Below are 25,283 nucleotides of genomic sequence, written 5' to 3'. Positions count from 1 at the left end.
ATCAGTAAGTGCTTTCTTCCTGTTCATGGTTTCTCTAGCAGCTGTACTCCCACGAACATGGATCTTGGCTGTGACTCTCTTGACCTGCTTATCCAGAATTTGGGGGTATTGCTTTGCCTTGCAATCTCAGATCTATGTTGGGTTGAGAAAAGTTATTGATTTTCAGTTCTTTGGCTTTTTCCTATGTTAAGGTTGGAATTGACGACTTCCAAGCTTTTAATGTGTTAGAGAAAAAAAACAAAAAACAAAACAGTTGTTTATAAAGTATTATGGGTAGATATATGAGCAGGGTACACTTCACTGAGGTTTTATATTCACATTATAACCACCCATCATTCTTTATTATTAATAAAGCTTCTCTGAACTCAAGGCTGTGGGATTTACCAAGTCAGTTGCAAACATGACCCTGTTGCTGTTGAATTTATGACCCCGGTGGGAAAGATTACAGTTAAAACACACAAATTTGAATATTGTGCACCTTGAGATCAGTTAATAAAGTAACTTGTATTTTCTAGAGAATTTCTTTCTAGAGTAGGTTACAATTTATTTGAGACCTGGCAGATGATAAGTTTTTCTGGCAAAGAAGGTAGGAATGAATATTACAGAACGAGGGAAACAAGTATGTTAGAAAGCCTGAAATGGATTGGATATGATGTTGTTATGGTTGTATGACACAGAAAGGGCTGGAGAGGAGGGAAAAATAAATAAGCAGCACCAATATAAAATGTGACAATAAGATTCTGTCTGTCTTGATATACTACCACCTTTCAAACATGTCAGTAGTTAAGGTTTTAGGATCAGAAACATGACTTGATAGCTATATTTGACTAATTTCTTGGTTTTGACTTAAGAAAATAATTTTCTACCTCAAGTGCATAAAAATTTCTCGTCTTTAAAAATATTATAACCCTCATGAGAAGAGCTGACTCTTTGGAAAAGACCCTGATGCTGGGAGGGATTGGGGGCAGGAGGAGAAGGGGAAGACAGAGGATGAGATGGCTGGATGGCATCACTGACTTGATCCACATGAGTTTGGGTGAACTATTGAAGATGGTGATGCACAGGGAGGCTTGATGTGCTGTGATTCATGGGGTTGCAAAGAGTCGGACATGACTGAGCGACTGAATTGAACAGAACTGACATAGGTAGTGGCTTTTTAATATTTTTTCCTGGGTCAAATGAAATAATGGTTGGGATAGCACTTTTTAAAACATGAGGACTATTATTGGACTACATTGTATAATATTTCTAATATTTATGCCATTTATTTATTATTTTCCTCATATGTATTATTAAATGGCAAGATAGGGGACTATGAAGAGAGAGAAGATGGCAACTGCTGGTGGCTCATCCCTTCAAGAGATAGTGCATGCTACTACGATTTTATATATGTCCCTGTTATGATCTGAGCCAGTCTTCATGTGGTAATTCTACACAAGTGTTCCCCAAAGCTAATGTGCTTTGTACTGAAACTTTGGGAACATTTAGTCTTATGGGGTTTATTGAGAAAGGAGAATCAAGAAGCTGTGCTCATGAGTTGAATGTAAATTAAAAGAGTCAAGAATGTGTGTTAGTCAGTCAGTTATGTCTGACTCTTTGTGACACCATGGACTTTAGTCTACCAGGCTCTTCTGTGTTTGGAATTCTCCAGGAAAGTATACTGGAGTGAGTAGCCACTCCATTCTCCAGGATTTGAACCAAGGTCTTGTGCACTGCAGGTGGATTCTTTGCCATCTAAGCTTCCAAGGAAACCCAAGAGACAAGAGAGGGGTTGATAAATAAACATGTTGATTACTAAAAATTGGAAAACAAGACAAGGGAATTAATTAAGTTTGGGGCATGTTGAGTTTGAGATGCCTTTAAAAATCAAATGGAAATGCCATGTAACTATTTTTCTTATCCAAATCAAAAGTTCAGGAGAGAGGGCAGGGCGGGAGATTTATAAACTTGAGGGTATTAAACTATACTGGGCTTCCCAGGTGAATCAGTGGGTAAAATATCCACCTGTTAATGCAGGATATGCAGGTGCACACCCTGGGTTGAGAAAATCCCCTGGAGGAGGGCATGGCATTCCACTCAAGTATTCTTTCCTGGAGAATCCCTTGGACAAAGGAGCCTGGCAGTCTACAGTCCATAGGGTAGCAAAGAGTCAGTCATGACTGAAGTGACTGAGCACAAGAGCACATAAAACTATAGATAATATTTGTAGCCAGAAGGACTGAATGAGATCATCTGGAGACAAAATACAGATAGAAAACTAATTGCATTCAAAAACCAAACTCTGGGCCACGTGACCAGAACAAAGTGAAATTTTCTATAAAGGACACTAAAAAGGAAAGGCCAGCAAGGAGGGAAAGCAATAATAAGAACAAGTATGGAGGCTCTTAAAGCAAACAAAGCAAGCATTTTAAGAAAGATGGAATCATTTCAGTTCAGTTCAGTCGCTCAGTTGTGTCCGACTCTTTGCGACCCCATGAATCGCAGCACGCCAGGCCTCCCTGTCCATCACCAACTCCCAGAATTCACTCAGACTCATGTCCATCGAGTCAGTGATGCCATCCAGCCATCTCATCCTCTGTTGTCCCCTTCTCCTCCTGCCCCCAATCCCTCCCAGAATCAGAGTCTTTTCTAATGATTCAACTCTTTGCATGAGGTGGCTAAATTACTGGAGTTTCAGCTTCAGCATCATTCCTTCCAAAGAAATCCCAGGACTGCTCTCCTTTAGAATGGACTGGTTGGATCTCCTTGCAGTCCAAGGGACTCTCAAGAGTCTTCTCCAACACCACACTTCAAAAGCATCAATTCTTCAGCGCTCAGCTTTCTTCACAGTCCAACTCTCACATCCATACATGACCACTGGAAAAACCATAGCCTTGACTAGACGGTATAGTCAATGGTTAAAGACAACAATGTAAGGTGATCTCACACAGAGCACATTCAGTGAGATAATAGAGGATAATAGAGTCAAAATTTGACTAGAGTATCAAGAGAAAATTATAGGAAAAGAAGTAGAGGTATGAAGTATAAATGTTAAGAGCAATGACAGTGAGCAAGACAGATGCATTCTAAAAGAGTATATATTGGCCAACCCAACAATTACAGAACTATATTGGATTGGCCAAATGTTCCTTCTATTTTTTCCGTAAGATGGCTCAAGTAGTGCTTAGCTGCCTTTGACTTCATTTGAAATGATCTTGTTAGATTGCATTTGGGCAGCTGTCATATCAGTGTGCATTTTAAAAGAAACATCAAAATTAGTAAATTTTTGCATAGATATTTTAATTTTGAAGATAGGAGGAAAAGCAACATTTTCAGCATATTATGCTTTATTATTTCAAGAAAGGTAAAAATGCACCTGGAGTAAAAACAAAAATACACTACTTTATGTAGTGTATGAAGAAGGTGCTGTGACTGATTGAACATATTAAAACGTGGTTTGTGAAGTTTTATGCTGGAGATTTCTTGCTGGATGATGCTCTACAGTCAGGTAGACTGGTGGAAATTGATAGCAATTAAATCCAGACATGAATTGAGAACAATCAATGTTATACCACATAGGAGATAGCCGACATATTAAAAATATCCAAATCAAGCATCGAAAATCATTTACACCAGCTTGGTTATGTAAATCATTTTGTTGTTTGGATTCCACATAAGTGAAAAAAAAAAAAAAACAAACCTTCTTTACGTTTTTCTGCCTGGAATTCTCTACTGAAACTGTTATTTTTTTAAATTTTAATATAAATTATTTATTTTAATTGGAGGCTAATTACTTTAAAATGTTGTATTGGTAACAGTTATGTTTTAAAAGCAAATTGTGTTTATTTTTGTGTATGGTGTTAAAAAGTGTTCTAATTTCATTCTTTTACAAGTGGTTGACCAGTTTTCCCAGCACCACTTGTTAAAGAGATTGTCTTTAATCCATTGTATATTCTTGCCTCCTTTGTTGAAGATAAGGTATCCATAGGTGTGTGGATTTATCTCTGGGCTTTCTATTTTGTTCCATCGATCTATATTTTTGTCTTTGTGCCTGTACCATACTGTCTTAATGACTGTGGCTTTGTAGTAGAACCTGAAGTCAGGTAGATTGATTCCTTCAGTTCCATTCTTCTTTCTCAAGATTGCTTTGGCTATTTGAGATTTTTTGTATTTCCATACAAATTGTGAAATTATTTGTTCTGGCTCTGTGAAAAATACCACTGGTAGCTTGATAGGGATTGCATTGAATCTATAGATTGCTTTGGGTAGCGTACTCATTTTCACGGTATTGATTCTTCTGATCCATGAACATTGTATATTTCTCCATCTATTAGTGTCCTCTTTGATTTCTTTCACTGCTGGGCATAGACACCGAGGAAACTAGAATTGAAAGAGACACGTGTACCTCAATGTTCATCAGAGCACTGTTTATAATAACCAGGACATGGAAGCAACCTAGATGTCCATCAGCAGATGAATGGATAAGAAAGCTGTGGTACACATACACAATGGAGTATTATTCAGCCATTAAAGAGAATACATTTGAATCAGTTCTAATGAGGTGGATGAAACTGGAGCTGATTATACACAGTTAAGTAAGCCAGAAAGGAAACACTATACAATATACTAATGCATGTATATGGAATTTAGAAAGATGGTAATGATAACCCTGTATGTGAGACAGCAAAAGAGACACAGATGTATAGAACAGACTTTTGGACTCTCTGGGAGAGGGAGAGGGTGGGATGATTTGGGAGAATGGCATTGAAACATGTATAATATATAGGAAACGAATCGCCAGTCTAGGTTCAATGCAGGATACAGTATGCTTGGGGCTGATGCACTGAGATGAAACAGAGGGATGGTATGGGGAAAGAGGTTGGAGGGGGGTCCAGGATTGGGGACACATGTACACCTGTGGCAGATTCATGTTGATGTATGGAAAAACCAATAAAATATTGTAAAGTAATTAGCCTCCAATTAAAGTAAATAAATTTAAAAAAAAGCAAATTGTGATGGATGATGAAAAGTGGATACTGTACAATAATGTAGAATGGAAGAGATGGTGTGGCAAGTGAAATGAACAACCACCAACCACATGAAAGTCTGGTCTTCATCCAAAGAAGGTGATGTTCTCTATAAGGTGGGATTGGAAGGGAGTCTTCTATTATTAACTGTTTTCAGAAAACCAAAAGATTAATTCCAATAAATATTGCTCCCAATTAGACCAATTGAAAGCAGCATTTGATGAAAAGTAGCCCAAATTAGTCCACAGAAAACACCTAGTCTTCCATCAGGATAACACGAGACTGCATTTTCTTTGATGACCAGGCACAAACTGTTACAGCTAGGAGGAAGAGTCTTATTCATCCATCATATCACTAGGCATATCACCAGACATCTGCCATATCACCAGACATTATTTTGGTCTTTACAAAATTCTCTTAGTGGAAAATAATTCAATTCCTTGGAAGACTGTGAAAGACACCTGGAACAGTTTTTTTTTTCTCAGAAAGACAAAAAGTTTTGGAAAGATAGAATTATGACATTGCCCCCAAAATGGCAGAAGGTAGTAGATCAAAACGGTGAATACATTGTTCAATAAAGTTCTTGGCAAAAATGAAAAATTTGTCTGGTAGTTTTGCTTAAAAACTTAAGGAACTTTTTGGGTTACCCAATATATAAATGCATTCAATACAATGCACTTAATATGTTTATACAAAGTGTATAAATATATAGATTTTATATATATAATTACATGTGATGAGATAACATACAATCATATAGACAACACATTGTATAATTAGAAGCATGCATGATATTTGTATTAGAAAATAAATAATTTTAATAGAATTATTGTTGAACATCCAAAAAATTCAGCATTCTAGCTTTACTTCAAAATAAAATAAGAATAAAAGCTGTTTTTATTGAAAAATATCTCATACTAACCTGAAAAATCTATACTAACAATCTGTTAGAAAGTTTTAATATAATGTAGCATTAAATGACTGATCTGTACTGACTATTTTCATCTTTAGTGTCATAAATCTCTTGAATCAGAAAGCATATCAATTTCTCATCCTTTTTTCCCCAACTCTGAGGTATATGAGAAGAGGAATTATTAATTGAACTTGTCCTACCTTATGTTTTTAGATTGTTGCTGTAGGAGCACAAGCAAATTACTCCAACCACAGGAAAAGCTAGATTTTATTTCTAGGATATTCAATTATCAAAAAGCAATATGTAAAACTTGAACTTATATACTGCTACATGCATGGTGAGATATTTTTCAAACCTAAACCAGTCCAAAAACAGCTCTGTTGATTTTTTCTGCATTTTTAATTTTTTTAAACATGTGAATTTAATTTGTTAAAACTAGAAATTTTGGATAAACATACTTTAAGATACTACACTGGATACCTTCTATCCTGGCTTCAGTCCTAAAAAAAGAAAAGAAAAGAAAAATAAAAACTCAACAGTTTTTTATTTAAGAAAACAAAACGAACTAGCAGTTTTCAATTTTGCAGAACAAGTGGGTATACTTCTATTGATTAGGAAGCCATTGATTGACAAAATATTGTGAGATTTATTTTTCACTTGTTATTAAAGAATACCATAGATTCCTTATTGTATACTGATAGTGATCTCTAAGTTATTACTAACCTTTCCTGACCCATCATCAACAATATTTATTCTTCTATACACCAAGTATAGATTTTTTTTTTTTCCCTCACAGCTGGGATCTTGTATAATTTCCCCAGAGATGTTTCAATGATTTCTGGAAAGTAGGCCATTTCTTTCATGAAAAACAAGGGCTCACAAGTGCAATAACTCAGGTCTATATGCTATATATTCAGTGAAAGATCTATAGCAATACATGTGAAATGAAATGAAGTGATAGATCAACACTTATAGCTGATTATTTCTTGGGATTTGATATTTGAAAACTTTATAATTCATGTCTAGTTTCAAGGACTTAAATTTTAGCTCTTCCATTCTGTTTTGAGGGCCCAGCTGTGAGGTATTTTATGATTTTCAAATCACTTCCACGTACCTTGAATCTTTCATTATATATATACACATATACTTATTGTATATATTAGAAAGAAGGATGTGTAAGTTAATTAGGTTCTTATAATCTAGGTCATGAACCAGAACTCAGAAATCTATTCATAATTATTCTTATATATCATATGGAAATAAAATCTGATATGCTTCTAATGTTGATAAGGGATATATTTAGATATTAAATATTTGTAGTTTCAGCATAATGAATACTTTAGATACAAGAGAATTTTGCCCTCATTGTGAGCAGATCCCTTGAATTTTTGTTAGCCTGGTTACATTATTACATTGTCACTTAAGTTCATTCTTGGATAAGTTAAGTATCTTAAAAGAATAATTAAAGAAAAAGTTATGTCTTAGAATCATGTCAAATCAGTACTTGCTTTTGTGGAACTTGAAAAATTAGAGCAAGTTCTGGAAATTTCTGCTAGATTATGAATTCATCATAGGAGAAATATGCATTTATTGCTATTGAATTTAATAAATGCCAGATACTAAATCAGGCTTTAGAAATACAAAATTGACTACTACCAATTCTTGTATTTAAAGAGCTGAGCAGCTATCTAGCAGGGAAAGCCAAGACGTACTTTCTTAGCCCTAGAACATTCAAATACTTTTAAAGAGGTCTGAGAAAAGTGATAAGGTGGCCCAGAGAAGGGAGAAACTATCACTGAGTAGGGACATTTGGAAACTTCCTGGACAGGGATATTTGGGTTAGAGCTCTCTCTGTCCCCTTCCCTTTTAATTTTTCCAGAAAATCGGTTACTTCATACCTAAAGAATATAAAATGTCAAAATTCACGTTACAATGCCCCTTCATTTTGGCACTCTGAAAGGATGTTCAGTATTTGGGAGCATTGCCAAAAGGCAAATGACTATAGAATAGCTTCCTTGGAAAATTTACGGTTACTTTGGAGTCCTGTTTTTAAGGTTTCTTATCTTGCCAACGTTTTCTTTTCCAGCTTAACAGTTTCTATTGTTTAGGAAACTATTTTGGGTAAAAAAATTGCACTTATTCATGGCTGCAAAGTCACTAAACTCTTAAGGCTTACTTTTCTAATTAACTTTCTATTATTAGCTGGGCCAGTTAAGGTGTAGGCATTTTTAGAACTACCTGGAATAGAATGTGTCTGATGAAGTATTACCCTTTTGAATGAGCAGCATCTGATTGCAACAATTTGCTTTCTTTGAAAAATTCCCACAATCTCCATAGTAGTATAGCACAAATGGAGAGATTCTAGGTTTACATGAATTCTGCCCCAGTCACAAGTGAATAGAAAGAACAGAACAACTTTCATTTTCCATGTGAAATTAGTTAAGAATGGAAATGTACCTGAATAGGAATTTAAAACAACCAAAAGTAAATGAACAAAAATCCAACCAAGTAACAATGGTGATGAGCTTTGGGTACTCACTGTCTCTTGTAAGAAAACAATAGGAAAGTGATTATGCTTTGAATGACCTACATTGGGCCATCTAATTGCCCACAGTGTCCTGACCCAACTGCAGGAGGTTCGTGATGTCAAGAGAGTTTAATTGTTCCTTTTGAATGTATTGGCTTCCAGTACCCAAATGGAAATGAGGTGAAAAAAAATACAGGAGCTAAATCCTGATTATTAATTTCAAACTGTGAAATTCCTATAAGCTTCTTTTCACTGATTTTGTAATGGTGCGCACTTTTCCTGTGTGGGACTAGTAATTCTGCTTTGCTCACCTAATTTAAACAGTACCATTTGACATTTTGGGGTTATCTAATAATGGAGTCAGCCATGCAATCAGCTTTAGTATTATGCATTTCATGAGTGAAAGGAAAAAATATCTTAAAAGACAGGATGGCTTGGTTTAATTTCATTGAATATTAGCATTTTCAAAAGCAAAGCAGTGTTTAGTGATGGAAAGTAGGTTAAAACATTGCTGGTTTGCTAATCAGGAAAAACAGGGTTTTTCTTCCCCAAAATGGGAATGCTATTGAATGAAACTTCAACACATGCAAAGTAGCAAAATTCTTTGTATTTATGTCTCTTGATTTCTGGATAATAGATTCATTAAGGGGTGAAAGAAGCATAAAAAAAGATTATGGATATAAAAATGGCAGATTAGTAAAAGAATAAATGGCAGTAGGATTAAAATGGGGACAAAAAGGGGGTGGTATTTTTATTCTCTTTGGGGAGGGAAAAGGAAAGAGTGGAACTGAGTCTCAGCATGGTTTAAATTGCTAATAGGGCATGTTCAGAAGTGCTGTGCAGTGGCATTTAATGAAATTCTAACCTCTACCTCCTCTCATTAAGTTGATTCATGGAGTCAGTAACAGGAGAATAACTGGCAAGTGCCACCTGCTGTGAAAATGACCAAGTGTCCCATCTATCAGTTTAAACTCTGAAAAAAAGGGTTGAGAAAATGCCCTCTCTTTTAGGTCTTCCTCATCTCTTTTATGCTGTTACTGCTTTGAACTTCTCTGTGAGCTTAGCACCTGCTTGCCACCTTCATTACCTGGGTATGTACTAATAAATGCAGATATTCCTCCTGAAAGGCCAACATTCTCCTATTACTTTCTTTATTATTCCTTTCTGTGGACTCAAAACTAATCGTAAATTCCCAAGGAAAGCTGTACCAACAGATTTCCTCTAGTAAGGTTAGTGGAAGGGTGGTAAATTAGTGGCCAAAGAAAATTCGTCAAGTGAGATTATTTTACCAAATATAGTGAAAGTGTTAGACCTTCTGCCATGTCCAACTCTTTGAGACCCTATGAACTGTAGCTCTCAGGCTCCTCTGTCCATGGGATTTTCCAGGCAAGAATGCTGCAGTGGGTAGCCATTTCGTCCTCCAGGGAATCTTCCTAACCTAGGGATTGAACCTGGGTCTCCTGCATTGCAGGCAGATTCTTTACTTATCTGAACCATCAGGGAAGCCCAATATCTAATATAAATATTGCTTGAATAGTATCTGAAGCAAAAGATTTAATGAAACTAATATTTCACCTTTGAAATTAGGAGTTTTTTTTTTTTAATTCCACCTTTTATTAGTTAGCTTAGCTATTTTCATCTAACAAGAGCTATAAATGAAGCCATCCTCAGGAAATTACAAACTTATATGGTCTAGATCTTTTCAGCGATGTTACCATGAATCCTAATCTCCTCCCCGTGTTTCCTGGCCTTAGAAAGAGATTATGTTCCCATTGAGTTAACTGATTTATTTCCCCTCTTCAGGGCTGCACAGAAGAGCTCTATGAAGAAGAAAATGTGATGACCCAAGGTCCCTGTCTAAAAGAATATGGGGATTTATTAGATTGAACAGAAAAGATTTTTCTCTTACCCAATGAGCTGTTCTTATTTCTTATGGCATTTCTTCCCAGGAATAAAGTTCTGCATAACTTTTCTTGATGTCTTTACAACAATTTTTGGGAATATGCTTCTGACATAATTTATAAATTGCAGAGTTCCTTGAGCATCTCTTTTATGGGTTTTTTGAAATAAGGAATTCAGAAGTACATTAATGGGAAGATTATAACAGCATAAAATTATAGAGATACAGATTTATCTCAAGTTGCTCTCTTGGAATGGTCAAAATAGTGAGGAAGGGTACACAGCAAATGTCATCCCCTTATTGGCAGGAATACTCATCTATATTTCCCACATGAGTACAGTTAACGAGGAAGACAAGTGCAGGAGGACATCCCAGGATGCATAGCAGAGTGGTTATCCTAACTCAATCAAAACCTTTTCTTAGATATTCATGGCTGTGTTATCTCAACCTTTAACAGGTTAACTAAAAACATTTGTATCTCACTCACATGAATGTTTCTGTCCGTTAGGAATCTGAGAGTGAATTAATTTGGTGGTTAGGGCCCAAGGTTTCTTATACAATTGTAGATAAGATGGCATTTATGGTTGCTGCCCATCTGAAGGGTTGAGTAAGGCTGGAGGACATACTTCCAAAGTGGCTCACACACAATTGGCAAATTAATGCTGGTGCTTTCAAGAGGCTATAGTTTTATTTTTGCCATAAGGGCATCTCCAAAGTTTACCTGAGTGTTCTGCAGGCCTGTCTTCCTCCAGAGCAGGTGATCTGAGAGCTAGGTAGATATCCCAATGTCTACGTCTTATTGGTGGCTCAGATGGTGAAGAATCTGTCTGCAGTGCAGGAGATCTGGGCTCAACCCCTGGAGAAGGGAATGGCTGCACACTCCAGTATTCTTGCCTGGAGTAATCCATGGAGAGAGGAGCCTGGCCGGCCACGGAGAATCAGAGCATCTAATACTTTAACTTTTCACTAAATTGCTTTCTTTATTTCATAATTTGGAGTTGCATTCTGGTAGGGGTAGAGTAAATCTGTGTCATGGTAAGCGAATAGGAAAGAAAGTTCAATTTGCTGCAAACAATTTAGCTTGAGTCTAAATAATAAACACATACTTCTTTCCTATGTTGCCATATACACTTATCTTCATACTATCTGCTCAAGGGAAAATGAGTGACAATGATAATCCCAAATCAATTAAAAATACATTATGTATTAAGGGGAGGGAGGCAGGGAGTAATTGCCATTTTAATTATGTCTGGTTAAATTGCAATTAGTTTGTGTTCCCTGAGATCACACCTGATAAAATAAATGGCCCAAATAAGGCAGTTAGATTGTGGGAAGAGAGACTGAACTTATAAAGTTAGTTCTTTAGAAAAACTACAAGGTTTTTAATTCCTATAGAGTTGTCAAGATTAAATCCTCCCTGATTGTGATTAAGCTGTATGTTGTGTGTTTGTGTTAGTCTTTGAGATGCCAGGCTCCTCTGTCCATGGCAGTGATACTGGCAAGAATACTGGAGTGGGTTGCCATGCCCTCCCTCAAGGGATCTTTCCAACTCAGGGGTCAAAGCCAGGTCTCGTGTACTGCAGGTGGATTCTTTACCATCTGGGCCACCATGAGGTTTTACATCTTTATGCTTTCGCCATAATATTGATAACTTAACATCAGCATAGGTTAATTTTGAGTCATAATGCTGGATGATTAGAAAAAAAAAAACTGATGAATTAGATAAGAGAGGTAAAACAAAAGGCAAAGTGTGAGTAAAGAATTTGGAAATAAAACCTCTGGAGAGAGAAAGGAAACTGAGTGAGGGAAAGTCAAGATGCTCTTTAGAACTACTGTTCCTATTAGGAGGGAGGGAGCTGAGCCTTGAAACAGGAGATCTGCTGATCTCTGCTTCCAGGGGAACAGTTAGAATCTCTCAGTTACAAACTTAAACAAGTATTTTGCATTTGAACAGAGGCTCATTCATTAATTTCATGCATTAATTTCATTCATTTAACCAATATTTACGGGGCATCTACCATGTGTCAGGTGTTTGTTATTATCTTTGGACTCTCACAATCATAATAAATACATAGGATAAAACCAGTTGACAAAATCATTTTGCTCTTTCTAAAAATGAAGATAGATGACAGAATTAATTTTACATTGCCAATCAGTACTAATTAAGATATGTATAATATAAATGTTCAGGAGCCAGTTACACTTTTGAGTGGGCACTTTTGAGCAAGTGATTACAAACATATCTTTTATTCTTCTGATACTCTCACAATTTTTTTAAAATCTGGCTTATTTTTTAATATAAGCAACTATATTCCTAGAATCTAAGGTCAAAATACTAGATATACTTTATGTGAGCCCAGGGCTTCCCTTGTGGCTCAGCTGGTAAAGAATCTGCCTGCAATGCAGGAGACCCAGGTTCTGTCTCTGAGTTGGGAAGATCCCCAAAAGAAGTGAATGGCTTCCCACTTCAGTATTCTTGCTTGGAATAATTCCATGGACAGAGAAGCCTGGTGGGCTATAGTCCATGGGGTCGCAAAAGATTCCAACATGACTGAGCAACTAACACAAGCTTATCAAATCCTTTTTCATTTTCAGTGCAGCTACAGAGATTTCAGAATATCTTGAAAAGGTAGAAACAAGTGTTCACAAACTAGATGAGGGTGTGAAGGTTAGTGCTGAGCATCTATTAATTTTTCCAGGAACCAGATTTTTTCCCCCAATTTCTTAGATGAAAATCATTTAGTGCTCTCATGAGCAGCCTCTTTTGCTTGAACTATTCAAACCTTGTAGGTGAGAACTACATATTCTTTTCTTTTGAAACTCTTCAAAGTTCAGATTTAAACACAACAGCTGAATTGACTTTATTTCTGTAGTTCTAGTTATGACTATTATAACAGTTTCCCTTTGAAAACTCATCTTCCTCTCCCTCATTCAAAACTATAAACTGACTTAAGGTCCCAGAATATTTCTTGCAGAATAGTACTCTCATGAGCAGAACTTAGAATAGGGTTAACCATGAGTAGCCCTGATGGCTCACCAGTAAAGAATCTGTCTAAAAAATAGGAGATGCAAGTTTGATCCCTGGGTCAGGAAAATTCCCTCAAGAAGGAAATGACAACCCACTCTAATATTCTTGCCTGGAGAATTCCATGGACAGAGGAGCCTGGTGGGTTACAATCCAAGGGGTTGCAAAAACATCAGACATGACTTAACAACAACAATCATGCAATAGGTGCCCCAAAATAGTTGCTGAATATTGTTGAATTAATAAGTATTTAAAAATTTGAAAGTGACAGTGACAGTCACTCAGTCACGTCCGACTCTCTGCAACACCATGGTTTATACAGTCCGTGGAATTCTCCAGGCCAGAATACTGGAGTGGGTAGCCTTTCCCTTCTCCAGGGGATCCTTGCAACCCAGGGATCGAACCCAGGTCTCCCACCAGCTGAGATACAAGGGAAGCTGAAGAATATTGAGGTGGGGAGCCTATCCCTTTTCCCGGGGATCTTCCCAACCCAGGAATTGAATGAGGGTCTCCTGCATTGCAGGTGGATTCTTTACCAACTGAGCTATCAGGGAAGCCCCCATCTTAGCATATGTTATACTAATTGAAGAAAATTCTAAATCAATCTGTCTCCCCAGCCATCCCTCCCATCTCGTTGACCCAACCTGATCACTTTTTAAGAGTCTGCTTTGGCCATGCAAGGTTACAAGTACAGTGTCCTTATAAAAGGAAATTCCCAGAAACACCCTCCCTGTCCCCCTCCCTGCCCCACAACTTCTGTCTTAGGTCTTGAAATTCCTAGCTTAACCAACCCACATTATGGCATGACTTGGTGCTTTCAGTCACTTTTAATGACTCCTCTTTCAGTGTACTTCCATATGTGCTTCCACCTTACTCAGGATTTACGTCTCTAGCATTGGCTCCATCTAAGCTATCAATTTAACCCTTTTCCCTTTGAAGGCATATCTTCCTCTCCCTCTATCAATTGTATACATGATTTTCAAAGTAGAGCCTTCTGAGAGGGTTTAGACCCAAGAATATTTCTTGCAGAATATTGCTCTCATGAGCAGTCCCTTTTACTTGAATTATTCAACACTTGTAGGCAAGAATTATATATTCTTTTTTTTTTCAGAAAGTCTTCAAAGTTCAGATTTAAACACAAAATCTGAATTGATTTTATTTCTGTAGTTCCAGTTATGACTGTTTTAACTCAGTGTAACTTAATCACTGTCATACTAAACCATCTGAGCTTCTTAGTGCCTGGAAATATCAATCTCAGCCATTGAATTCCTTTTGATGTATCTGTGCACTCTTCATATCTAAAACTTTCATGTGTAACTTCCTATCCACCTTTTATGCCTCTTTTTATTATTCCACTGCCTTTGAGACATACAGCAGTGACAGGAGGGTATTCTAAACTCCTAGCTTTCTGGTGATGAGAAAATTAGTTCCTGTGCTATGATTTGTTACAGGAACCATTGAACTCTATGATTCTTTTGCAATCACACATACTTTCTGCCTCTGGCTCCTCTTATTTATGATTTAACCATTTAATGCTCCTTATTTAAAGTTCATTTGCCCAGTCATCCTACATGAATTATGTACTATCTAATCATTTCTAACTCCTTCAGGAAAACTGATTTTGCGTAGGCATGTCCTTGAAGTTGAAGACTTGAGTCTTACTTTGAAGAAATGATACATCGGTTCTTCTTCTAAACTTTGGCAAGTCTAAAATTGTTAATTATTGAGGAGAATAAACTTGCTGTCCAGAGGTGTCTGAGAATTGTAGTTGTTTCAATTCAACTTTGATCTAAAAATAATTTTTACGTAACTGCAACTAAATTTATGACAACTCAAGTCAAATTTTTGAGTAAATGGCTTGGAGATTAGAACTGAAACATGCAAAATAAATTGAAATATTGAAAAACATTTGAATTTGTAATAGAATCATTACTATATTGGCTTAATTTTAAAGCACCAAAGCTAAAAAATACAAAGTAATGGATGAGGGTCAAATAGGATAAAGGTAGGTAGCATACAGCATAAATGGAAACAGATATGTTTCTTTATAATTTTCATAAGATTTCACAAAACTCACTTTTAATAGTTTGGCTTGTATCATGAAAGTGGATAACTCATTTTGAACTTTTATGCAAATAACAAGAAATGAATCATGTACATTTTGTATAGTAGAAAATTACTGATGGATTCTTTGTGTTCCAGTTTTAAGTATTTGAAGTTTATTATTTACTTAGGATTATTCATTTGTCATTCTTTCTACTTTCCAGACTAAACAAAATGAAAAAAGTGAAATATTATCTTCTAAGTGTTGTAAGCTGCAATTTGGGCAAGTTTAATTTCTTAGCAGAATAAATCAATTCACATTTGTGAAATCAATAAAAAGTATAAATAACAGTGACGGTCAAATCTTTAAAGTTATAATCAGAGGGATGAACTAGTGGTTATGGCCATCTCTCAGAAAACAAATATTAAAGATTCATTTACTCTAAACACTCAGTTCATTGAGCACCTAGAGTAAAGGTAACTGGAATTATGCATGTGATTTTAGACAAATGCAAACAGAACTGAAGATTTTGATTTGTGATAAATATAGATTATAGACCTATACCTAATATTCACTGCTTCTTCAGTGCAACACTCTTGTTTTGAGAAATTGAATGGAGTTCTTTGTCATCCTGAGACAAAGGGACAGTAGAGTTAAACTTCTAATTCTACATTTTAGTCAAGGTAGATTGATATTCATGCTATTTTAGTCTACTTAAAAAAATATGAGTTTCCATACTTACAATCCGAAGACAAAAATGAATTTTTCTTTAGTTTAGCTTGCTTTGTGAAAAATAAATTTTCAGTGTTTTAAAGTAAAGTTCATCTTGCCGAGAGGAATGGATATCTTCTAATTTGAGCTACTAGTTTTAGGTGTGTCTATAAGTACCTGTATCAGTTGTAACAGATTTGAAGTGTCGCTAGAGTCATTGAACAATTAAATCAAATTAGTTACCTCTATTAATGTAGTAGTATAATGGAAAGAAAATGTTCTTTGCTAATCAGTAACAAAGTGACATTAGATTAGAATTCAGACTTTTCTCCTTGCTGGCTTTATAGCTTTGGCCAAATTACTTAAATTCTCTGAGCTGCAGTTTCATCATGTATAGAGTGGAAATTATAAGACCTAGCATCTGTGTTATGAGGACAAAATGAGATAAAATATTGGATAAGGGTCTATAACAATGTTAGGTTCTTTTTTTAAAATTATTGTTTTACTTTATTTTACTTTGCAATACTGTATTGATTTTGCCATACATCAAGATGAATCCACCACAGGTGTACACGTGTTCCCAATCCTGAACCCCCCTCCTACCTCCCTCCCCATACCATCTCTCTGGGTCATCCCAGTGCACCAGCCCCAAGCATCCTGTATCCTGCATCGAACCTAGATTGGCGATTCATTTCTTATATGATATTATACATGTTTCAATGCCATTCTCCCAAATCATCCCACCCTCTCCCACTGGATATTAAACAGCTGTTAGTTTCTTTTCCCTTCGCTTTATAGTAGACTCGAGTTTCCAATATTCGCTCATGTGCACGCACGCACGCACACACACACACACACACACACAAATGAACTGTTAATACTTGCTTGACTAAACTTCCATTTAATTAACTTACTGGTTAAGTACGTTAAAATGGTCAAATGGGTTCTGTATGGCAACAAACACAGTAATTTTCCTTTACATAGATATTAGTTCATTTAGTGATACCAAGTGCATTTAATATTTTTAACAGAAAAGTTGTTTAATAGCAAATACTATTAGAATTATATATTGCATTGCTAACTTATACCCTCCCATGATCTCTTAGTTTGAAAAATACTTTTGTCACTTTGATTCAGAAACTATCCTTCTGAAAAGGGAGTTTTGCAAAAATTCTGGGCAAGTTTTTCATGTCATATGTTGGCAAACATTATTGCAAATTTCAATAAATTCAAAAGTTCCCATAGAGCTCTGAGTAGCAACAAATACAAGCCACAATAAGAAGATGTGAGCAATGCTTGCCTTTAATAACTCCTTTCTATTTTGCTGTTTCTTGTTTGCATTCAGAGAAATGTCCTTAGGTTTTCAATAATAATAGTAAAAATAATAAAAAACTTTTATTTTTGAATATTAAGATAATAAATCTTGTCTAGTACAGTAAAATAAAGATCAAAAACTTTATCAACCATCGTCAATGATAAACAATACCAACATTTTTGGGAACATTCAGCCCTTGTGAATAACAATGATGATACGGCAGAGTGGAACTTAAAAAGACTTTGTGATTATTCCTTTGCTTGAATTTTGCATGGATCAAGACATTGCTTAATATTAATGGTGTCCTTGATGTACATCTCAAGTGGCTGAGAGAAGATCCTGAGATGGTGTGTGTCAATAATCTCTACTGCTATTTCTATTCATTATATTGCTCCAGTAGCCAAAGGAAGCTACTGGTAAAATACATTCTCTTAGTCATAAAAAAAACATAGTTAATAAGCAATTAAAATAATAAAAGGTCATTTGTAGCTGTGATTTTTTTTATGTCCTGACTAATTTATGTATTTATGCTTTTCTATTTTTCTTTATTAAAATGTCTTCTGATTTATCTTTCTTATGAATATATTTTCTTGCTTAAGGAATTTGTTTTAGAATTTGCATATCATTTTATTGATTTTCTTTTACTAATACAAGAAATCCAGATTTTCTTATTTTGCAAGAACATTCTTGATCTATGTATATTCCTCAGTTTAGCTAACCCACAGGTTTAGATATGTAACATTTTCATCGCTATTTTTCAGTTACTTTTGTAATTGTTATATGAATTTCCTTGGTCTAGTGGTTTCTTTAAAAATACTTCTATTTTGCTGTTATTAGTACTTTTGTTATTTAATTCCAGTTTATTGTTGTGTGTTAATAAAATTTTATATTATTTAAAGTTTTTTTTTATATCTTTCACTTTTTTTCAGAGACTGATATGTTTACAACTTTAAAAATATTCTTGGGTGTGTGTGTTAGTTGTGTCCAACTCCTTGCTACCCCATGGACTATAGCACTCTAGGCTCCTCTGTACATAGGATTCTCCAGGCAAGAGTACTGAAAGTGAAGTGAAGTGAAGTCGCTCAGTCGTGTCCAACTCTTTGCAACCCCATGGACTGTAGCCTATGAGGCTCCTCGGTCCATGGGATTTTCCAGGCAAGAGTGCTGGAGTGGGTTGCCATTTCCTTTTCCAGGGGATCTTGAGTGGGTTGCTATTCCCTTATCTAGAGTATCTTCCTGACCTAGGCATGGAACCTGTATCTCCTGAATTGCAGGCAGATTCATTACTGTCTCAGCCCTAGGGAACCCCAAAAGTATTCTTGGTACTATCAAAAATAAAGAACATCCTAATGGTGGCATGATGAATATTACACCTACAAGTACCATTGCAATGCTATAATTTTCATCTTTATATATATTTCAAGTTTTAGCTTTTAAGATTTAAATAGTGCTAGTTATTACTAAGCATTTAGATTTCATATATTATGTTCCAGGTACTTTTGTAGGTGCATCTCAACGAAAAGAGATGTATACCACTTCCAAGCGTTTTCACTTAATATGACACTATTGTCACAGTATTAGAATTGAAAATAAGATTTATTCATGGACTTGGAGCAATAGGTTTGGAAGTGTCCTATAGTTCTGTTATATTTTCCTGTATTTGTTTATTTTTCTTCATCTCAAAGGGCTCCAGAGTGGGGAACAGTAAAAATTATTTACTCTGACACCTCTTGTGCAAGCTTGTTTACTTATTTTATATTATAATCTATTTTTGATATTTTAAAATAAATTTAAGACTAAGTTTTAGGTGCTCAAGTCACCATGTGCAAATCAACTATTGTGGTAATTAATTTTTAAAAACCTCAAACATTAAGAGATATAGAAGCTTTCTAAAATGGAAATAAATTCATAATTCATCAAGCTGTTGTTTCATTAGGCTAGCCATTAGCTGACATTATGAATGCATATATGGCAAAAGCTTATTTATGTCACATAGTATAAATAGAGAAATACACAAAGATGTTTAGATCACAATGTATATCCATTCTCTTTTTGTTTTCTGCCCTACCACCATTTTAAGTGGCCCACAGACAGACCTTTAATTATTTCTTGTGAAAAATTTGTTGAAAATATGCAAGTTAAGACCTTCCTACTTTCTCCTTCCACCCAGAGTGCTTAATTAAATTTTAATTTACCTTTTTGTTTTATTGAGTCGACAAGAGAATGATAAGCAATAGTGTTTCTGAAGAGTATTTACTATTATTTCTTGAGTATTACTAGTATTGATGGTGATTGGCAGGGTAGCAGTGGGGGATAGACACAGAGAATGGACAGTTAATACCTCCTAGCCTAATTTATTGCTGTTCAGTCACTCAATCATGCCCGACTCTTTGCGACCCCATGGACTGCAGTACTCGAAGCTTTCTCTATCCTTCACCATCTCCTAGTTTGGTCAAACTCATGTCCATTGAGTTGGTTATGCCATCGAACCATCTCATCTTCTCTTCTCCCCTTCTCTTCCTGCCTTCAATCTTTCCCAGTATCAGGGTCTTTCCAATGAATTGGCACTTCCCATCAGGTGGTCAAAGTATTAGAGCTTCAGCATCAGTCTTTCCAATGAAAATCTAGCGTTGATTTCCTTTAGGGCTGACTGATTTGATTTCCTTTCGGTCCAAGGGATTCTCAAGAGTCTTCTCCAGCACCATGGTTTGAAGGCATCCGTTCTATGGCACTCAGAAGCAAGCGTCACCTTCATGAAGAGCTCTTTAACTCCTCTTGGCTTTCTGCCATGAGTGATGTCATCTGGATATTTGAGGTTGTTGATTTTTTTCCAAGCAAACTTGATTCCAAGTTGTGCTTCATTCAGCCCAGCATTTCACCTGATGTACTCTGCATATAAGTTAAATAAGCAAGGTGACAATATACAGCTTTCACGTACTCCTTTCCTGATTCGAAACCAGTCTATGGTTCCATGTCTGGTTCTGTTGCTTCTTGACCTGCATACAGGTTTTACAGGAGGTGGGTAAGGTGGTCTGGTATTCCCATATCTTGAAGAATTTCCCACAGTTTGATGAAAGTGAAAGAGGTGATGAAAAAGCCAGCTTAAAACTCACTAAGATCATGGCCTCTGGTCCCATCTCTCCATGGCAAATAGATGGGGAAACACTGGAAACAGTGACAGATTTTATTTTCTTGGGCTCCAAAATCACTGTAGATAGTGACAGAAGCCATGAAATTAAAACATGCTTGCTCTTTGGAAGAAAATCTATGGCCAACCTAGACAGCATAGTAAAAAGCAGAGACATTATTTTTCCTACAAAAGTCCGTATTGTTAAAGCTATGGTTTTTCCAGTAGTCATGTATGGATGTGAGAGCTCACAATAAAAAAAGGCTGAGTGCCATAGAATTGAGGCCTTTGAACTGTGGTGCTGGAGAAGACTCTTGAGAATCCCCTGGACTGCAAGGAGATCCAACAAGTCCATCCTAAAGGAGGTCAGTCCCCCATATTCATTGGAAAGACTGATGCTGAAGCTCCAATACTTTGGCCACCTGATGTGAAGAACTGACTCATTGGAAAAGACCTTGATGCTGGGAAAGACTGAAGGCTGGAATAGAAGTGGATGACAGAGGATGAGATGGTTGGATACAATCATGGACTCATTGGGGCAGAAATTTGAGTAAGTTCTGGGAGTTGGTGATGGACAGTATAACCTGGTGTGCTGCAGTCCATAGGGACACAAAGAGTCAGACGTGACTGAGTGACTGAACTGATTGACATAGTTAAAGGCTTTAGTGTAGTCAATGAAGCAGAATTAGATGTTTTCTATAATTCTCTAGCATTTTCTTATGATGCAACGGATGTAGACAATTTGATCTCTGATTCCTCTGCCTTTTCTAAATCCAGCATTTACATCTGGAATTTCTTTGTTTACATATTGTTGAAGCCTAGTTTGAAGGATTTGGAGCATTACTTTGCTAGCATGTGAAATGAGGGCAGTAGTTTGAGCGTTCTTTTGCATTTCCTTTCTTTGGGACTGGATTGAAAACTGACCTTTTCCAGTCCTGTGGTTACTGTCCTTTATTATGCCTATCTTTGCATGAAATGTTCCCTTGGTATCTCTATCCTAGCCCAATAGTCTGACAGATTATGCAATCTGATTTTCCTTTTACCACCTGTGGGTGGTACAGTGGTGAAGAATCCACCTGCCAGTGCAGAAGATACGGGAGACCTGATTCTATCCAGGTTGGGCAGATCCCCTGGAGAAGGGAGTGGCTACCCACTTCACTGTTCCTGCCTAAACAGTTCCATGGACCAAGGAGCCTGGCAAGCTACACTGTAGCCCACCAGGTAAAAATTGCTAGTATATATACTCAGGCTGGCTTGATCTGTGGGAAATTTTTTCTTTCATAGGGATGTAGGTAGTCTCAGAAATGTGATCTTTATAATTTTTACTACTAAGTACCTTGAGTTCCAAATTACACACACACACACACACACACACACACACACACACACACAAAAGAAACAGTCTTTCTTTTTTCAATTTATGGCCTCAGAACTACTCAGAGGGATAATATATTAAGTTAATCATTCAAATAGTATACTTCTGAAGTCTTATTTTTGGAAATACAGAAGATCTTTATAGGATTTTGTGCAATAGGACATAGAGTAATTATTGTCCTCTACCAGTGTGATTCAGAGAAAAAAAATCTGAATGTCTTAGAGTAATGTTTTCATAGGTTATTCAGTTTTTTCAATGAGAAATTTTATTTTGCATTTTTCTTGATTATTATAAAAGTTGTACATATAGTACAATTATACATCTACCAGTTACCTGTGATTTATGTGTTTAAGAAAATAGGGGGAGCATTTATTTCCTTTGTTTGAAGCTCTATAACCAAACACCAGAGACAGGTGGCTTATAAAGAGCAAAAATTTATTGCTCACAGTTCTGGAGCTAGAAGTCCTAGGTAGGGTGCCAAAATGGTCAGGTGAAGGCCCTCTTCTAGGCTGAAGACATTTTATTGCATCCTCACATAGAGGAAAGTGATAAAGAGCTCTGTGGAATGTATTTTATGAGCCCTAATGCCCCTTATGTAGCTCCACCCTCATGAATTAAGCACTTCCCAAAGGCCTCACCTGCTAATACCATCACCTTTGAGAGTTAGTATTTCAGTATATGGATTTCGGGGAGATACTCAGATTATAGTAAAGGATCAACTACCCATGATGAATTAAGTTATGCAAGGATTCCCTGGTGTATTAGTGGTAAAGAACCCACCTGTCAATAAAGGAGACATAAGAGATATGGGTTTGATCCCTGTGTTGGGAAGATCCCCTAGAGTAGGAAATGGCAACCCACTCCAGTATTCTGGCCTGGAAAATTCCATGGACAGAGGAGCCTAGAAGGCTATAATCCATGGAGTCACAGAGTTGGACACAACTGAAGTGACATAGCACACACAGGCAAGTTGTGTAGGTAGAGAAATTTGCTTCCTGCTACTAATGGCTGTAAGTCAATTAGGAGCTGGCTAAAGGCAAAATTCTTTTTTTTTTTTCTGAGTGAAAGAGTTAATGTTTTATTTTCATCGCAATGTCATCACCTGATAGTGGAGCAGGTAGCTCCTATTATTTCATAGGTGATGATGTTAATAGTATAAAGATCTTAATAGAACAATAAAGTGAAAAGTGAAAGTGAAGTCGCTCAGTCGTGTCCAATTCTTTGCAACCCGTGGACTGTAGCCCACCAAGCTCCTCCGTCCATGGGATTCTCCAGGCAACAATATTGGAATGGGTTGCCATTTCCTTCTCCAGGGGATCTTCCTGACCCAGGGATCAAACCCAGGTCTCCCACATTGCAGGCAGACTCTTTAACCTCTGCACCACCAGGGAAGCCCAATAGAACAATATAAACAAGTTAATAGTATAATATCTGATGATGTTAATAGTAAAAAAGAAAAAAAAAAGCCCATAGTTTTTTTCTTTTTTTTCCCCCCTAGAGGTTGCATATTTATTTATTTTTTTACATTTTTTTTTTAATTTTTATTTTTACTTTATTTTACTTTACAATACTGTATTGGTTTTGCCATACATTGACATGAATCCACCATGGGTGTACATGAGTTCCCAAACATGAACTCCCATCCCACCTCCCACCCCATATCATCTCTCTGGATTATCCCCGTGCACCAGCCCCAAGCATCCTGTATCCTGCATCAAACATAGCCTGGCGATTCGTTTCTTACATGATAGTATACATGTTTTAATGCCATTCTCCCAAATCATCCCACCCCATAGTTTTTTGAAAGGTTTACTTTTATGAAGTCCAGGTGGTCAACATGAATTTTGGAAAATATTTAATGTTATTTTAGCTGAATTGGTTTGTCTTCATGCAATTTATCAATTTATATACAGATCAAAATGTAGAAACTACTTAAAGATGAGTCCTAATATCAATAACCACCATTCTTGTGCACAAATGTTTTCATTGTTCAGAGTAAATTCTTTAATGTAGATTCTCAGAAGTAGGGCAACTGAATCAAAATATAGTACTTTAAGCATTTTTTTTCCATAAGACATAAAGACTTTAACCTTAACTCAAATTACTGAGAGGTACATGTCATTACTTGTATCATCTTATCCTTACCTTTTTTGGAATTTTTATGCAAAGAAAATCATAATACTTTTGATAAAAGGTTTAATTGCTATTTTCATTTGCATTTCTTTTATTAAAAGTGATATCAAGAATTTTCAGTGTTTTCCTGTAAGTCTTTCAATGTCTGATTACATAGTTTAGTAATTTAAAATATTTATTTTAGCTTAATCCTTACATTTTACTATATATACAAACCTATTCAGTATTTGTATTTACACTAAAGTTTGTTCAAAATTGCACAGAGCATCAATGACCAACATTTTTGGAAAATTTCTTTAGTTATAAAGTTATGCCATACTCAAAAATAATTTGGAAATATATAACATAATAAAGACAAAATGAAAAAAAAATCTATCAAGGGGAAAAAAAAACATTTTAATGCATTTTATTGCTTTTCCCTCAGGAAACAAATATTTCTCTTTCTGCTCTGTGCCTCAATTTCTTCAAGTGAATATAGATAAAAATAGTATCTTACTCATATTGCTAGTATAAGAAATAAATAAGTTAGTGTTAGTACAGCACTAAAATCATTGCATGTGTATATGTAGTTTATGTCATTAAACCATACCTAAAACATACTCTTATATCTTCCTCTATATATAGTTGAACATCAAATCAACTCATTCTAAGCATTCTTAACTATTTTTAAGATTATCATTATCATTTTTTTAACTAAAACTGTCCTATTGGCACAGAAAGATGAACTCCTCAGGTCGGTAGTTACCCAATATACTACTGGAGAAGAGTGGAGAAATAGTTCCAGGAGGAATGAAGAGGCCAAGTCAAAGAAAAACAACTCCCAGTTGTGCATGTGTCTGGTGGTGGAAGTAAAGTCTGATGTTGTAAAGAATAATATTGCATAGGATAATATTGTAAAGGATAATATTGCATCCTGCATAGGATCCTGCAATGTTAGGTCCATGACTCAGGGTAAATTGGAAGTGATCGAACAGGAGATGCAAGATGAACAAAGACATCAGTGAACTAAAGTAGACCAGAATGGTGAATTTAAGTTAGATGACCATTATATCTACTACTGTGGGCAAGAATCCCTTAGGAGAAATAGAGTAGCCCTCTTAGTCAACAGAAGAGTCTCAAATGTAGTACTTGAGTACAATCTCAAAAATGACAGAATGAACCCCCCTCCCTCCTCCCTCCCCATACCATCCCTCTGGGTCGTCTCAGT

Source organism: Oryx dammah, unplaced genomic scaffold, assembly GCF_014754425.2.
Source record: "Oryx dammah isolate SB20612 unplaced genomic scaffold, SCBI_Odam_1.1 HiC_scaffold_17, whole genome shotgun sequence".
NCBI lineage: Eukaryota > Metazoa > Chordata > Mammalia > Artiodactyla > Bovidae > Oryx > Oryx dammah.
This window is presented reverse-complemented; position numbering follows the sequence as displayed.